This window comes from Oncorhynchus clarkii, chromosome 19 (assembly GCF_045791955.1).
Source record: "Oncorhynchus clarkii lewisi isolate Uvic-CL-2024 chromosome 19, UVic_Ocla_1.0, whole genome shotgun sequence".
Classification (NCBI taxonomy): domain Eukaryota; kingdom Metazoa; phylum Chordata; class Actinopteri; order Salmoniformes; family Salmonidae; genus Oncorhynchus; species Oncorhynchus clarkii.
The window spans coordinates 38,804,489-38,822,264 of NC_092165.1; the positions used below are offsets into that span (position 1 = coordinate 38,804,489).

At 43.5% G+C, this 17,776-nt stretch overlaps 1 pseudogene; it reads left to right on the plus strand.

The window, feature by feature from the left end:
* LOC139374480 (transcription factor IIIB 90 kDa subunit-like) overlaps positions 1 to 13,381 on the plus strand; it is a 34,065-nt pseudogene extending 20,684 nt beyond the window's left edge.
* The last annotated feature ends 4,395 nt before the right edge of the window (positions 13,382 to 17,776 follow it).

The following is a 17,776-nucleotide window of genomic DNA, read 5'->3' on the forward strand; positions in this document are numbered from 1 at the left end:
TATTCGAAGTGAAAATGATGAATCGGACACCTTATCGATCGCAACAGCTCATGGTCCTCCTGGAATCAGAAGTTTTTTTTGGATTCAACGGAGGAACATAGTTAGAGAAAGGCTGATGAATGTCTTGCACGAGCTGTGTATGCAACTGGTTCACCTCTGATGCTCACAGGCAATGTGTATTGGAAGAGATTTCTGAATGTTCTTTGCCCAGCTTACACCCCTCCAACCAGACATGCTTTATCTACTCATTTGCTGGATGCAGAGTTCAAGTGAAGGTCAAGCAAATCATAGCGAAAGCAGACTGTATTGCAATCATCTTTGATGGGTGGTGAAATGTTCGTGGGCAAGGAATAATTAACTACATCATCTCCACTCCTCAACCAGTATTCTACAAGAGCACAGGCAAGGGACAACAGACACACCGGTTTCTACATTGCAGATGAGCTGAAGACAGTCATCAATGACCTTGGACCACCTCAGTCTGATGTTCAAGAGGTGGACATTGAGGAGGTCCAGGGAGAAGACATGGAAGCCTGAGAGGAAGACAACCAAAGCATTAGTTTCTAGACTATCATTTTGCAGATGTATGTTGAAAATGTTTTTGGGCAATGCGATGGCTCATTGGGGATCATTCAATATTCCCTTTTGTTGTTCAGTGAAATCACCCCATGTGAAGAGTCAACTCATTCATTTAAATTTCAATTCATAACTAAATTGTTTTATTTCTATTGGAAGGATTTAATCATTTGCAATTATGTATACTTATGATAAAGTAAAACTTTTATCTTTCTGTCCTCATATGATGTGGTAAAAACAGTTGAAGTCGGAAGTTTACATACACCTTAGCCAAGTACATTTAAACTTAGTTTTTCACAATTTCTGACATTTAATCCTAGTAAAAATTTCTTGTTTTAGGTCAGTTAGGATCACCACTTTATTTTAAGAATGTGAAATGTCAGAATAAAAGTGATTTATTTCAGCTTTTATTTATTTCATCACATTCCCATTGGGTCAAAAGTTTACATACACTCAATTAGTATTTGGTAGCATTGCCTTTAAATTGTTTAACTTGGGTCAAACATTTCGGGTAGCCTTCCAGAAGCTTCCCACAATAAGTTGGATTAATTTTGGCCCATTTCTCCTGACAGAGCTGGTGTAACTGAGTCAGGTTTGTAGGCCTCCTTGCTTGCACAGGCTTTTTCTGTTCTGCCCACAAATGTTCTATAAGGTTAAAGTTAGGGCTTTGTGATGGCCACTCCAATACCTTGACTTTGTTGTCCTTAAGCCATTTTGCAACAACTTTGGAAGCATGCTTGGGGTCATTGTCCATTTGGAAGACCGATTTGCGACCAAGCTTTAACATCTTGACTGATGTCTTGAGCTGTTGCTTCAATATAGCCACATAATTTTCTTGCCTCATGATGCCATCTATTTTGTGAAGTGCACCAGTCCCTCCTGCAGCAAAGCACCCCCACAACATGATGCTGCCACCCCCGTGCTTCATGGTTGGGATGGTGTTCTACGGCTTGCAAGCCTTCCCCTTTTTCCTCCAAACATAACGATGGTCATTATGGCCAAACTGTTCTATTTTTATTTCATCAGACCAGAGGACATTTCTCCAAAAAGTACCATCTTTGTCCCCATGTGCAGTTGCAAACCGTAGTCTGGCTTTTTTATGGCTGTTTTGGAGCAGTGGCTTCTTCCTTGCTGTCGATTTATAGAACTCATTTTACTGTAGATATAGATACTTCTGTACCTGTTTCCTCCAGCATCTTCACAAGGTCCTTTGCTGTTGTTCTGGGATTGATTTGCACTTTTCGCACCAAAGTACATTCATCTCTAGGAGAAAAAAACGTGTCTCCTTCCTGAGCGGTATGACGGCTGTGTGGTCCCATGGTGTTTATACTTGCATACTATTGTTTGTACAGATGAACGTGGTACCTTCAGGCGTTTGGAAATTGCTCCCAAGGATGAACCAGACTTCTGGAGGTCTACAAAAATAAATATATATATTGGCTGATTTCTTTTGATTTTTCCCATGATGTCAAGCAAAGAGGCACTTTTTGAAGGTAGGCCTTGAAACACATCCACAGGTACACCTCCAATTTGACTCAAATTATGTCAATTATCCTATCAGAAGCTTCTAAAGCCATGACATAATTTTCTGGAATTTTTCAAGCTGTTTAAAGGCACAGTCAACTTAGTGTATGTAAACTTCTGACCCACTGGAATTGTGATGCAGTGAAATAAGCTGTCTGTAAACAATTGTTGGAAAGATTACTTGTGTCATGCACAAAGTAGATGTCCTAACCGACTTGCCAAAACTATAGTTTGTTAACAAGAAATTTGTGTATTGGTTGAAAAAACAGTTTTAATGACTCCAACCTAAGTGTATGTGAAATTCCGACTTCAACTGTATATCCTATGCAAAAAACATCTACATTTTAAATGGTATAAATATGAATTTTCCACCTCTGAATATTCCTCAAAATGTGCAACCCTACACACACACAACCTGCAGCACTCTGATGGGAAGGACAAATAGGCTACTAATTGTGCGTGAGTTGATGAATCATTAGGTAATGCAAGTCTTTTTTTCGAAGCTTCTGCGTCTATTTTTATTAAACCAAAACTGCCCCAACTGACTTAGGCGGCAGGTAGCCAAGTGGTTATTTAATTTTTTATTTTACTAGGCAAGTCGGTTAAGAACACATTTTTATTTTCAATGACAGCCTAGGAACAGTGGATCTACTGCCTTGTTCAGGGGCAGAACGACAGATTTTTACCTTGTCAGCTCGGGGATTCAATCTTGCAACCTTTCTGTTACAAGTCTAACACTCTAACCATTAGGCTACCTGCAGCCCGTTAGAATGTTGAGCTAGTAACTAAACTCAGCAAAAAAATAAACGTCCCTTTTTCAGGACCCTGTCTTTCAAAGATAATTTTAAAAAATCCATAACTTCACAGGTCTTCATTGTAAAGGCTTTAAACACTGTTTCCCATGCATGTTCATTTAACCATAAACAATTAATGAACATGCACCTGTGGAATGGTCGTTAAGACACTAACAGCTTACAGACGGTATGCAATTAAGGTCACAGTTATGGAAACTTAGGACACTAAGAGGCCTTTCTACTGACTCTGAAAAACACCAAAAGATATATGCCCAGGGTCCCTGCTCATGTGCGTGAACGTGCCTTAGGCATGCTGCAAGGAGGCATGAGGTCTGCGGATGTGGCCAGGGCAATAAATTGCTATGTCCATACTGTGAGACGCCTAAGATAGCGCTACAGGGAGACAGGACGGACAGCTGATCGTCCTCGCAGTGGCAGACCATGTGTAACAACACCTGCACAGGATCGGTACATCTGAACATCACACCTGCGGGGCAGGTACAGGATGGCAACAACTGCCCGAGTTACACCAGGAATGCACAATCCCTCCATCAGTGCTCAGACTGTCCGCAATAGGCTGAGAGAGGCTGGACTGAGGGCTTGTAGGCCTGTTGTAAGGCAGGTCCTCACCAGACATCACCGGCAACAACGTCACCGATGTGCACAAACCCACTGTCGCTGGACCAGACAGGACTGGCAAAAAGTGCTCTTCACTGACGAGTCGCGGTTTTGTCTCACCAGGCGTGATGGTCGGATTCACGTTTATCGTCGAAGGAATGAGCGTTACACCAAGGCCTGTACTCTGAAGCGGGATCGATTTGGAGGTGGAGGGTCCGTCATGGTCTGGGGCGGTGTGTCACAGCATCATCGGACTGAGCTTGTTGTCATTGCAGGCAATCTCAACACTGTGCGTTACAGGGAAGACATCCTCCTCCCTCATGTGGTACCCTTCCTGCAGGCTCATCCTGACATGACCCTCCAGAATGACAATGCCACCCAAGACCGGAATGTCAGTGTTCTGCCATGGCCAGCGAAGAGCCCGGATCTCAATCCAATTGAGCACGCCTGGGAACTGTTGGATTAAAGGGTGAGGGCTGAGGAACTTGCAGGTGCCCTGTTGGAAGAGTGGGTAACATCTCACAGCAAGAACTGGCAAATCTGGTACAGTCCATGAGGAGGAGATGCACTGCAGTACTTAATGCAGCTGGTGGCCACACCAGATACTGACTGACTTTTGATTTTGACCCCACCCCCCTTTGTTCAGGGACACATTATTCCATTTATGTTAGTCACATGTCTGTGGAACTTGTTCAGTTTGTCTCAGTTACTTAATCTTATGTTCATACAAATATTTAACAGTTAAGTTTGCTGAAAATAAACACAGTTGACAGTGAGAGGATGTTTCATTTTTGCTGAGTTTAAAAGGTTGCTAGATCTAGTCCCCGAGCTGACATGGTAAAAATCTGTTGTTCTGCCCCTGAATAAGGCAGTTAACCCACTTGTTCCTAGGCCGTCATTGTAAATAAGAATTTGTTTTTCACTGACTAGTTTAAAAAAAGGTTGAATAATTATTATTATTATTTTATTTTTTTAACTGAAAAGTGCTGTGGCAAATGCCTGCCCGCCACACGTTTGCCGGCGGCCCTGGTCTACATAGTTTTGTCTTAAGGGAGCACTGTCCTGTACCATTTAGAGCAGGCATTGATTGAAGTGCTTTCATCCAGGCACTTAATCCAATCGATGACTTTTGGCTGACCTTAACTGCCTCACTGAGCAAAGTCAACCTCTGGCACTTTTTAAACGGCTCTGCTTTTATGGTCTGGGAATGTCAGCGCTCCGCAAGGGCTGTTTTAAAAGTGTTGGCTTCTGAATGTAGGTGAATCTAGCTAGGGTTGCAAAGGGAGGGTATACAGTATTACTGGTGACTTTCTATATTTTACCAGTTAACTATCAGAACTTTTGTAACTTGAATGTTTTTTTATTTTATCACAATACATTTTGGGTACTTCAGATTAACACAGGTGATCTATGGCCCTCTGTGTGGCCTTTATATATTTAGTATCATCAACTTAGTGAATACCATTGGTGTTTTAATATGAGGGTTTCAGCATGATTTTGTATTTAAAAAAAATACTTTTATAAAAAGTGTTCTATGTCAATATGTCTGTTTTGGCACAACTAGTGGCAGTTGTGAAAAAAGTAAGTAGTTGGAAAAGTATGTTTCTGACAAATGCTATTGTTGATTTAGATGCTTTTTTTCATTAATTAGGCTATTTCCTCTTGAACCATATGACCTATCCACTGCAAACTCATGGACAATATGGACACAGATATAAAACGTTAGCCTGCCTTCCTTTCCGTTTTCTCTCTGTTTCACCTCTATTCTCTGAACATTCTGGTAACTTTGGTAAATTACCGGTAGTTTTGCAATTCTAATCTCAGCACTTTAATTTCAGTTGTTGATTGCCCAGAAACCAAACTCACGCCTCGTTTTCCCCACATCTGTCAGGTGTTGATAACCATTAGTCACCCAAAGACTGAAGTTGTGCATTGCTGCCAGTGCTTAAAGCCATTTGTAAATAGACTCACCCAAGCAGAAATCCTGCCTCTTCAATTCTAAGACTACAACTACTACTCTGGACACTTATAGCTAAACCTACCAATTTATAACGACCTGTGTGTGAGAATGTCTTACAGCAGATCTAACTGAGCAATGATGGGAACACCGCTTATTCATTTTGGCTGTTAAAATATATATTTAGAAGCTATTAAAGGTGGAATAGAATCAAATGTTTACTGCATCCGTAGCACCACACTCTATCCATGTGACCAACCTACCCGAGCTAGCCTTAAAAAAAATGTAGTCCATTGTAAACACCCCAGCTTTTCTATCCTCCTTCCATTTAACAAAAAGGCAATCATAGAGAGGTCAGACAGAACTAACCTCCACCCACACATACACACACCCATCCTCCGTTTAGTCATTACACTCTGTCTCTGACAGCTATGGATGCCTCAATTCCACAGTGAGGAGGCGGGATGTGGGGTGTTTACAATGCTTGGGGGCGGTACAGTAGAACTGGGGCCAGCTTGACAGATGGCTGGATGGCCAGCCACTCTGAGAATGGTGTGGTGGGATGATGACTGATGACAACACAGAGATATACTAAAATGTGGAAGAAATAAAAACATTCTAGTATTTATTTTAAGCCTCTGTCTCTACTATACTTTTTCAGCAAGTCTCACAAAGCCCTTTTTTGAATGTGAAACCAGGCTGAAATATGTGTGTTTTCTGAAGAGCTGTAGTAGTATTTCCTAGGCTTGGTGAGATGCTGCATCATAGTCTGTGACATGTCATCTGACCAGAGAGAGGCCAGGGAGACATGATCCGTCTCCCTGGCCTGGGGAGGGAAGGGAAACGGTGTGTCTGCAGCTCCCAACCTGAGTGGAGATGACGGCAGCCGTTTACCATGCGGCCTCAGGCTGTTATATCACGCATGCCACACACAAGGCACCAGATTGATGGTTTTCAGGACATTCACCACAGAATGTCCTTGATGCAGTATAGGGTCAGAAGTAGGACAGTCCCCAACAACAACAAAAATATTAGTTGACCGAGAGTCGACTGTTCTTTCAACAAGTCAATTGGTCAACATTTTTAAACGTGTATTTTTCTATATATAAAGACTACTATACTGAATAAAACTACTATGCTGAGCTTGTCTGATGCTTTAAGCACTGCAATTAAAAATGAAGACTCACATGTTACTAAAGAGGTAGCCAGATATCAGTATAGCCTAACCAGAAGGGGAATTATACCTGTTCCCGTCCCCCTGACCCTTCTCCTCCAGCTGTTTGCCGTTAAGCTCCTGAATTTGCCGGCTACACCAGTCGTCGGCAACCTTTTCCATGTGGAGTGCCAAGTTATTGTATAATTTCTATTGATCTGCGTGCTAGTTATGATTTTCATAAGCACATTTTTGTGGAACAGTTTAATTTGGAAGTCTTCATCTCAAAGTCAATGTCATGTGGTTAATCAAAATGATATCTAAATGAAAATGGTACAGATCTAAAATTTTACTTCTATTGCCATTATGTGAAAATAGCTGACATAAAGCCAACAAATAAATACATTGCAGCCTGCAGGTAGAAAATATCCGGATAAAAAAAATAAGTATCCTTTAAATCACATTGGCTACGCATGGCCTGTCTGCAAGGAAGCCTTTGAAACAGTATTTTCATCAAATTGATTCTTATCAGAAAAAGATAACCACACAGAATTCAGATTTGTTAAAGGCTTGGGAAGGATAATGAAGTGGGCTGTAATGCCTGGTGGATCCCTGTCTCCCAAGGTTGAGTACTAGAGATGCGCTCAATATGATGAACCAGCACAATGCCCTGCCCCCAGCAGCACTATCTCTCACTAGCTCCCTTTCGATCTCCCTCTGTCTCGATCTCTCTTGCACTCCTTCCCTCTCTGGCTCAGTGCAGGGGCCCAGGCATGAGGAGCAGGTGGCTGAGTGGGAGTAGGGTCTGTCTGGGCTCTGTCAAGGTTAGGGAGGTCACATTTTAATGGGTGCACTTCTCCTCGCCTCAGCCTGGCCTTCCCCTGTCAGTCATGGAGAGTATTACACTTCTTCTTTTTTTTCTCTCTGCTCTTCTTGTTTGGCTGTCTTCAGGGCAAAGCTGCCATGTAGTCTATTTGATACGATTGCTGGTTCTGAATGGAAACTTTTGAGAATGATGAGGCTTGTCATGTTCTCAGGTTAAGGGAAAGGCTGTGTTTGATATGCTTGGAGCAGTGTTGTTGGGAACATCAAGGTAGTCTTGAAGTCTAGGTAATAGTGATCCACCGTGAGCAGCACCATGTCACTAGCTGATTCATCCCGAGGATCACACAAACTCTGGAGAGTCTTTTGTTTGTGGAGAGTGGAGAGGGGAGGAGGATGCAGGTGAGAAGGAACGGCAGACACCAGCACCGATGGTCCCTGTCATTTGCTGAACCACACTTTTTTTCCCCCGCTCCTCTGAAGACTGAAATGAAATATGGGCTCAAGGAGATCAATGAACTTCAGCGATGCTCTTCTTCTTTCTCTTTCTCTCCATCTTCAAAAGGCTCTCTCCACCTGCTAGGGTTTGTTCCTGAGGGCATGTTTCTTTTCTTTATTTATATCAGTGAAGCTTTGCGGTGTAGCGTCTAATCTGACCACATCACAGGCAGGCCGTCTGAGACCAAGCCGTGCGGGGAATGGGGGTGAGCCATCAGTTAGGCTGCCTGAGACCGAGCCGTGCGGGGGAGTGGGGATTGGGGTAGGGGTGAGCACGAGTCAGGTTACCCATATCTGAGGATCTGGACAGAATGGGGTGTTTTTAACTTGCCCACACAATTGATGATCTGACAGTGGTCTATTCCTCCGCTTCCTCCTCCTTGCCTCCCTCTCCTCTGTGGTGGATTGAGAGTGCATTCCAGAGTGCTCCAGGGGGAGGGGAATCTGCTGGAAAATAAATGTTCCCTGGAAAAGGAAAGGCCCAAGAAATCCTGGGGCTCATGGCATTGATATGCAGGGTGTGCTGTGCCTTGTGCTGGGATCTGGGGGTACTTGAGATTCTGCCAAAACTCCTCAGGCTCCCGTCAGCCAGCCCAGGACTAGGTGCTGGGGAGGGGCAGAGCGAAATTTTAGAGATGGAACAATTCACCGAAATACATCGGTCCCTGTTCAAATGTATAAGATATGGTCTGCGGGACCCCAAACCGATTCATGCATTGGTCAGAAAATCGATTCAAACGTTATGAATCACCGGTTCACTTTTTCTTTTTTGTTGTTAGTCAAATTACTTTCTTTCTACCTTCTGAAAATAGCTATTTTTTAACAACTGCGTCCTCCAGTGTCGAAGTAAGCATGTAATTGTGTTGACACTCATTATTCTAGAAGTCATTTTGCATGCCTGACAACCTCAGTTTCGCATGCTGACCAACGAGCAGTAGGCTTATTCCTAATCTGGCACAGATGTGCGTCACCTTAAGCATTCAAATGTTTGTAGAAATGGCTTGCGCAATATCAGGCTTTATTTGTTGTGTATGTAAATTAGCTATGTTATTTTAATCAAATTCATTGTTAAATTAAAACCCCGTTCTCTCCAATGTTGTAATATCCAAATGGTAGTTAGTCTTGTCCGATCGCTGCAACTCCTGTACGGACTCAGGAGAGGCGATGTTAAAGAGCCATGCGTCCTCTGAAACACGACCCTGCCAAGCCGCACTGCTTCTTGACACACTGCTCACTTAACCCGGAAGCCAGCTGCATCGGAGGAAATACCATACAGCTGGTGACCGAAGTCAGCGCGCATTTGCCTGGCCGCCACAAGGAGTCGCTAGAGCGCGATGGGACAAGGACATCCCAGCCAGCCAAACCCTCCCCTAACCCAGACGACGCTTGGCCAATTGTGCGCAGCCGCATGGGTCTCCTGGTCGCGTTCAGCTCCAACACAGCCCGGGATCGAACCTGGATCTGTAGTGACGCCTCTAGCACTGCAATGCAGTGCCTTAGACTAAGCTAACAAACCACTGTAGCTAGTATTGACATTATAATTAAATTACAATGGATTAGCAAGTTTCCATGAAACAGCTGACAAGTTAGTGCAGTGTAACTGTTGTGCAAGCTAGCGAAAATGCTAACGTTAGCTAGCTAGCTAGCTAGCTAAACATTTGGCTATGGGCTGGCAGTATGGTACTATGGAGAGTGAATTCAATTGTTTCTAAGTCATCTTTCTAGGTAGTTATCTAGCTTTCGCCATCTGGCTAGTATCAACAAGGGCTTTCTACAAAATAGCAACATTTGAGTTGATGAGGGGCTGACGCCTTCCACGTTTTTCTGTGTGAACACAAAAGAGCTTGACTGCCAACACCGTTCAGAGCTGCTAAGTACGATTCTAGCATGTAAAGATGCAAGGCTATTACACAACACAAAACAATACATTAATGAAAGCTCTTACAATATTAAATTATTACATTTCTCTAAAACACGACCAAGTCAGAACAGTAGGTGAAAATAAGAGGGAAAAAGGGACCAAATGTATTATGGTGAGGTACATGGACTGCTAACAGCTTACTACACAACATACACTTATGTATACTGTAGCTAAGAAAGTAATACTATCTCCCTGGCGTATTACATCATTATGCAGCAGCATACAATACAATTTCGGACTCACCTTGTGTTGTCCTCACTTGAACAGGAAGGTGGTGCGGCGGTCCTTGTGGGCAAATTTTATCATCAAACTTGCATCAAAGTCTGGCATTATCTGGATTTATGGTGCTTTCAAGACAACTGGGAATTTGGAGGAAAAAACAAGGTTGAATCATGACATCAGTAATCTTCAGGTCAGAGCTTTTCCCAGTCGGAGATCGTCCCTGCAGTGGCAGACATGTCCAGGCCCGTCTGAAGTTTGCTAGAGAGCATTTGGTTGATCTAGAAGAAGATTGGGAGAATGTCATATGGTCAGATGAAACCAAAATATAACTTTTTGGTAAAAACTCAACTCGTCGTGTTTGGAGGACAAAGAATGCTGAGTTGCATCCAAAGAACACCATACCTACTGTGAAGCATGGGGGTGGAAACATCATGCTTTGGGGCTGTCTTTCTGCAAAGGGACCAGCACGACTGATCCGTGTAAAGGAAAGAATGAATGGGGCCATGTATCGTGAGATTTTGAGTGAAAACTTCCTTCCATCAGCAAGGGCATTGAAGATGAAACGTGGCTGGGTCTTTCAGCATGACAATGATCTCAAACACACCGCCCGGGCAACGAAGGAGTGGCTTCGTAAGAAGCATTTCAAGGTCCTGGAGTGGCCTAGCCAGTCTCCAGATCTCAACCCCATAGAAAATCTTTGGAGGGAGTTGAAAGTCCGTGTTGCCCAGCAACAGCCCCAAAACATCACTGCTCTAGAGGAGATCTGCATGGAGGAATGGGCCAAAATACAAGCAACAGTGTGTGAAAACCTTGTGAAGACTTACAGAAAACGTTTGACCTCTGTCATTGCCAACAAAGGGTATTTAACAAAGTAATGAGAAACTTTTGTTATTGACCAAATACTTATTTTCCACCATAATTTGCAAATAAATTCATTAAAAATAAAAAATAAAGGATTTTCTGGATTTTTTTTCTAATTTTGTCTGTCATAGTTGAAGTGTACATATGATGAAAAATACAGGCCTCATCTTTTTAAGTGGGAGAACTTGCACAATTGGTGGCTGACTAAGTACTTTTTTGCCCCACTGTATCTGTGTAGCTCTTTTGAGAGGCTAGCTGCTACTCAACTGAACTCGACTGGCTGGATTGCTTCTGTAGTATTATTGCAATTCACTATACCCCAACCTTGAAGGTGTGTGTGTGTGTGTGTGGTGTGTGTGTGTGTGTGTGTCCTGTGCACCTGTCTCTCCTTAATTAACTGGGAAGGCTGCCTGTGGATGCTTTTGGCACGGCTTTGAAGTGTGAACCCGGGGAAGGAGGGCTCTCTGAACACGTCAAAAGACCGGGAGCTGACAGAAGTTAAACGACTCCCATAAACCTGCAACATATTGCCTCTTAAGACGCGATTCTCCTCTTCCCTTTGACTGGGACTGTGTCTGATGTCTTTAGGCAGGTGACGGAGTCCTACTTTATTGGAAAATGGCTAATCAAGGAGAAGAGTGTGAAAGCTGTTGTATTTATTTTTCCATTCTTTCCGAAGTCAAACCCTCCATCCTTTTTGTCTCCATTATCAAAGGTAATCAAAACTTTTCCTTTGTGGAACTAGTTTTCCCCCCCCCCCCCCCCCCCTTCCATCGTTGAAGTGTTGAGTGCGCTGGGATTTGAACGATCTCCTGTCTTGTCTCGGCATAAAGGTGGCTGTTTCTTCTCTGACAACCTGAGTAATCATCAGAGGAAGGAGGGTAAAAATGGAAATGCAGCTCAGGCATCCATTGTCTCACATCAAAATGCAAATTGTTGTTTCAGCAACAAAATAAAGCGTACTGCAATCTTGAAAGCACATCGTAATTGAAAATAAACTCTGTACAGGCAGATCAACTTAAAGCAGAGTTAAGCCTATTAGTTATTGTCATCAGAAGTTGCTGTGCTTATTATTTACTGATACAAATCCAGGCACAATTTTCTTTGCAGAAACACAATTGATGAGTGTTTTGTAAAGTGTTATCTGTTGCAATTTCTCTCTTTCTCCCAGAGTGAGTTGACTTACCTGAGAACCTACAACAATAATAATGAGGATGATGATGAGGTCTAATTTATTTTTCAGATGGGGACACTGAAAATGGAGAGCTCGACCTAAGTGGTATTGATGATGATGAGATTGAGCTGGTATGTTCTGCATTTTGACATTTAGAGGGCACCTTCTATTGAAACATCCACTCATTCTGAAATGACAGGATTGCCAGTGAATAAAAACTGGAAATGAATAACTAAGGTAATTTATGTACTTCCCTTCACTGCAGTATCTCCTGAATGACAGAGGTGAAAATCAAGACTGAGCTTTGGATGAAACAGAACGAAGACTACTTGAAAGGTTCAGCCACACCACACTATGTACATATTTTAATATACTGTTTTGTCTAGACTCTCCTTACTGATAATTACAATCCCAATTTAATCCCCAATCCACATTTATACTTTCAGGAAAGGAAGAGAGGATAGCGAAAGAGAAGGAGCTGGGGATTTACAAGGAGAAGGTAAATCAACAACATCCTGCCAGTCTAAAGAAGCAATGAGCTCGGGATGGCCTGGGTTTGCTAAAGCCCTCTGAGCACTCTCGCTGCCGAACAGACAGACACTAAGCTCTCGTGTGTCAATGTGTGTGCGCATATTTTCCCCTCCAATGGGTTTCTCTCTCATTTCACGTCGGGGTTTGGCAAGGCCCAGGCCCTTTGTTAGGTCCAACATCTGCTCTCTGGTTTTAACTAGCTAGATTAACTGCAGCGCAACATATAGCTAATGAGGTGTGGAGGCTTTGAAAGCACTGATCCAACAACCGTATGCCATGCTGTCCAATGTCACAATCAGCCCCGTCCCATATAATGTAGCATAGCTAGAGCATCCCTTCATTGTGCAAAGTATAGTTAAAACTGTACAATGAGCTAAAGAACCAATGTGTCCTAAGTAATTGCAATTGACAAGGTACTGGGTGATTTGAAACCCCATTGTGTGCCCTGCAGCCCAAGAGTTCGGCCTCCAAAAAGAAGGTTCTGATCCATGCCAGCATGGCAAACGAGGCTATAGAGAAGATGCTGGAACAGAAGAAAATGTCCACTAAAATCAACTACGACATCCTAAAGGAGCTGAACGTTAAGCCCAGCACTAGTCCAGCCCGCCAGATAGCACAGTCCCCAAAAGGAGCCACCCCTGGAGCCCAGAGGCTGACTGGACAATTCTGCAAACCTACCAATGTCCCTCTGAGCCTGGGCACACCACTCAGCACCTCGGGAAAGAGGTAGGTGGAGCAGAACCAGAGTGCGACTCAGTATATTTAATAATCCCACTGCTGTTCACTGTCATATATTATTCAGTATTGGCTGAATAAACTTCAAGACTGAATTACGGCAGCAGTGTAGAATAAAGGGCAGATGACTAGAAATGTGAGTATGAGGCTATCAGGATTACAGTGTGCTGAATGATGCAACAGTACTTTGTCCTTCTCCAAGGCTCCGGTCTGTCACTGGGGGCAACATGCCCACTTCCCGGCCTGTTGAAGCAATGTTGCTGCTGTTCTTAATAATGATGAGGCTGCACTTTCCCCCTAGCCTAGAATGATCACCAGCAACAGGCAGACAGATGATTCCATTTCCTTTTTTTCCCTGGAAGGCTGTGGACTCTCAGCCTGCCACTCACTCCCGTGGGACTCTACTTCCCTGAGAATTACCTTCTCTCTTTCCCAGGATTTGCTTGAGCTCTCATTTGCTCTCTCTCTTTTCCTCTCCCTCTTTCTCAACACGCACACATTCAGTACGCTATGATCCACTGAGACTTTCTGCTGAAATTAATCTGTTTCTTCAGCTTTGAGAAAAGTCATTTGACGTTTTCTGTTTGCTTGGTATTACTGAAATTGGTTTCCCAACTATCCCGCTTTTAAACCTCTTACACTAAATCTAATTTCGGTGAAACCGTCTTGCAGGTGTACGAGTCTTAGTCTTTAGTGGTGGAACCAGGTCAGACTCCTCCCCCTTCCCAGTGTGGTCAGTATTACTGGAGTCATATGGTTGCAGTCCCTCCCTCCCTCCAACCAGCCCAACCCTCAACCCTGTGTATACTCTGATCTCACAGGCTTTAGAAATAACCCAGCGAGGGCCGGAGTGGAGGGCTATGTTTTTTTTAACAGCACCAGTCCACTACTAGTGGCTCCAGTCAGTGGCCTAGCACTTCCTTGAAAAGTTTACATTTACTGGCCTACACGTTGAAGACATATCCAGTTAAGAATACTTTCTGTTATTGAAGAGGCCGTCATTGACAAATCTTTTCCACCTTTAAGAATGGACATTTTCCCTCTAACTGTCCGCTTGTTACATTTTTAAAATGCATTAATGGCGGGTCAATAAATATTTAATGTACATGGTTTTTGAATCATTCATTGTACACTTTCACTTGTTTTTGCTGAATGTGACTGTACTTTTGCTAGCAGGTAGCTTTTTAGACTCACATCCACTTGCTGAGGAAAAAGCTGAGCTTTGCACTTTAGTGTTGCTTGCTCAACAAGTTTTTTTTTTTTTTAACCACAGGACGGTGATCACACCATGTGCTAGGTGTGTTCCACGACTCGCTAGTGGAGTGGAACTGACCTTCCACGGAGTTGCATTATTTTCCAGACAACGCATCGAGCCCCATGTGGATTATCATTTTATACCATGGTTATAATTTAACACATTTTGACACTAGAAATGTGTTAATTTGCTGGTAGAAATGTGTTCAACATCCGCTGAAGTAGCTAGCAAGTTTTTTAGATAGCTACATTAGTTGCCAAACACAGACTTGGTCGTTTAACTAACCAAATCATTAGTCCTAGCTTTACATTAGAAAAATCTAATTCAACAATGCCAATAATGTTTTCAATTCGACTTTTACTTTCCAAAGCAGCTCGAACATGTAAGAATGAATTCTACCACGCAAATATACCGTGCGTTAGGAAAATAATGCACACTCTCGAATGCCCTTCAAGCCAATCAGAAACAAGGATTCAACAAATCCATGGTATAATATGTTTAATTTGGTATCTTTGTGCACATTGTACCTTTTTGTCAATTTTGACATTTTAAATGAGAACATGACTGACTGTTGACAGTAGAAAGAGTCCTTTCACTGGTTGGTTGAGGAGCTGACTGTTACTGGAGCTCTAAAAAGGTTGTTTGTGTGGTTATTTAAAAGGGGAGACATGGTGTCAGGGAGACCTAGGGAAGTGGAGGAGAGCGGTGGCTAACAGTAATTCCATTGTGCTGCCTGCTTCCGGGCCTTACTGACTGCTACACTGAGGCGTTGTGCTCCTACTCCCCTTCCTCCAACCACGGCTCTGCTCCCCACCACGGCTCTGCTCCACTTCACTTAAGAGCTCTCCACTGTAGGAACCGGCCCCTGGTCCTGTCTCAGGCCTGCTTTGTACAGTGTCTCCCCTCAGTCGTGGCCAGCCTGGCCTCCAGGGAAGGCCACCTCCAGGGAAGGCCAGGCTGGCCCCCAGCCCTTCACCCGGTCACAGGCCTGTACTTTACAGGACCCTCGCTCCCACCTGCCAGTCCCTCCATCCCTCTCCCTCTCTCCTGCCATACCACTCCATGCCTTTCCAGCCAGCTGCCAAACAGGGCCTCCCTGTTCCCTCCATTCCTACTGGAGGATGGAAAAGCACTCTTCCATAAATAGCCCAGATAATTGCCCTCAAGTGCTTTTTTTCTTCCCTCCTCCATCTGTTCCCTTCTTTTTCCATTCAAAGCTGATTTTCTTTCTTCTCACTTTTAAAGCCCTTTGCCCATTCCACACTTTTTGGGGGGGGAATTCTTGACTGCATATTTTGTGGGGGGGGTTCAGTCTGTTTCAGAAGTGTAAATCTGACCCTAAAGTTTTAGACCAGATTCTGGATCAGAGCGTCCACTAAGGGAGTGGGCTGTGGTGAGTTTCTGACTATCGATTTTCTCTCTGCTGCCTGTGTAGAAATACCTTTCTCTGCATTCCTATTCAGCCTCTGAGCCGGTGTCATCAGCAGAGTAGACATCCCATCCCCCCCACATGGACCACTACGCTTCACACTTTGTTTCCAGTCCACTCAAAATATATATCTTTTTTGTAAGATAGCAGCTGTATTACATTTACATTTTAGCAGACACTCTTATCCAGAATGACTTATTTTTGATTTAACCTTTTATTTAACTAGGCAAGTCAGTTAAGAACAAATTATTATTTACAAGTCAAAAGGCCTCCTACATAAAAGGACTCCTACATAAAGAGAGACCTAAGACGACAACATAGCAAGGCGGCAACACATGACAACACAGCATGGTAGCAACACAACATGACAACAACATGGTAGCAACACAACATGGCATCAGAACAACATGGTAGCAGCACAAAACATGATACAAACATTATTGGGCACAGACAACAGCACAAAGGGCAAGAAGGTAGAGACAACAATACATCACGCAAAGCAGCCACAACTGTCAGTAAGAGTGTCCATGACTGAGTCTTTGAATGAAGAGATGGAGATAAAACTGTCCAGTTTGAGTGTTTGTTGCAGCTCATTCCAGTCGCTAGCTGCAGCGAACAGAAAAGTCGAGCAACCCAGAGATGTGTGTGCTTTGGGATGTTGTATGTGGAGGATGAGGGCTGCAGTAGATATCTCCGATAGGTGGGAGTGAGGACTTACAGTAGTGAGTGCATACATTTTTCATACTTTTTCAAATTGGTCCCCCGTTGGAATCGAACCCACAACCCACGCCATGCTCTACCAACTGAGCCACACGGGAGAGTGTAATCTCCTGGTTTCCAGCCTCTCTCTGACTTCTCCCACTGCACTGCACCCCCTGACTGACTGACCACTAAGCATTTCCATAGGATGCCTCTGTTTGCTTCTCACAGGAACCAATAGAGAACTCTCTGGGTACCACTGCCTGGTTAAAGCTCCATCTGTTACAATGCTACAGACTCAAAGGCAATCCACCCCACTCGAGGTGGCATACATTGGCCTAGACTGCTGGGAAATGACATTTCCTTCTCTGTGGATATCCTGCTCCATTGGCAGCAGCCTCCTCTCCCCCTGGTTTTTGAAACTGCCATTAACAGCAAAGCCTTTGTTCTTCTAATGATTTCCCACTGTAACTAATGGTACAATGAAGAGTGGAATTTTTCAGACAAGCTCCAAAGTGAGCCGTTTGGACTCCATCCCAGTGTATATCCATCCACAGCACAGGAAGCACCACGGGAACTGTTGAGACAGACAGAGTTGATATTGCAGTCATAGTTCATGGCTCCGCAGCCTGCCCTGAACCAGTCAAATAGTCTCTCTTGAGTAAGTAAGAAAGGGACTGACGACTGCACTTACAGTATACAGTGCCTTTCTCACTGTACGTTGTTTTATAGTCACCACTTACAGTGGGGCAAAAAAGTATTTAGTCAGCCACCAATTGTGCAAGTTCTCCCACTTAAAAATATGAGAGAGGCCTGTAATTTTCATCATAGGTACACTTCAACTATGACAGACAAAATGAGAAAAAAAAATCCAGAAAATCACATTGTAGGATTTGTAATGAATTTATTTGCAAATGATGGTGGAAAATAAGCATTTGGTCACCTACAAACAAGCAAGATTTCTGGCTCTCACAGACCTTCTTTAAGAGGCTCCTCTGTCCTCCACT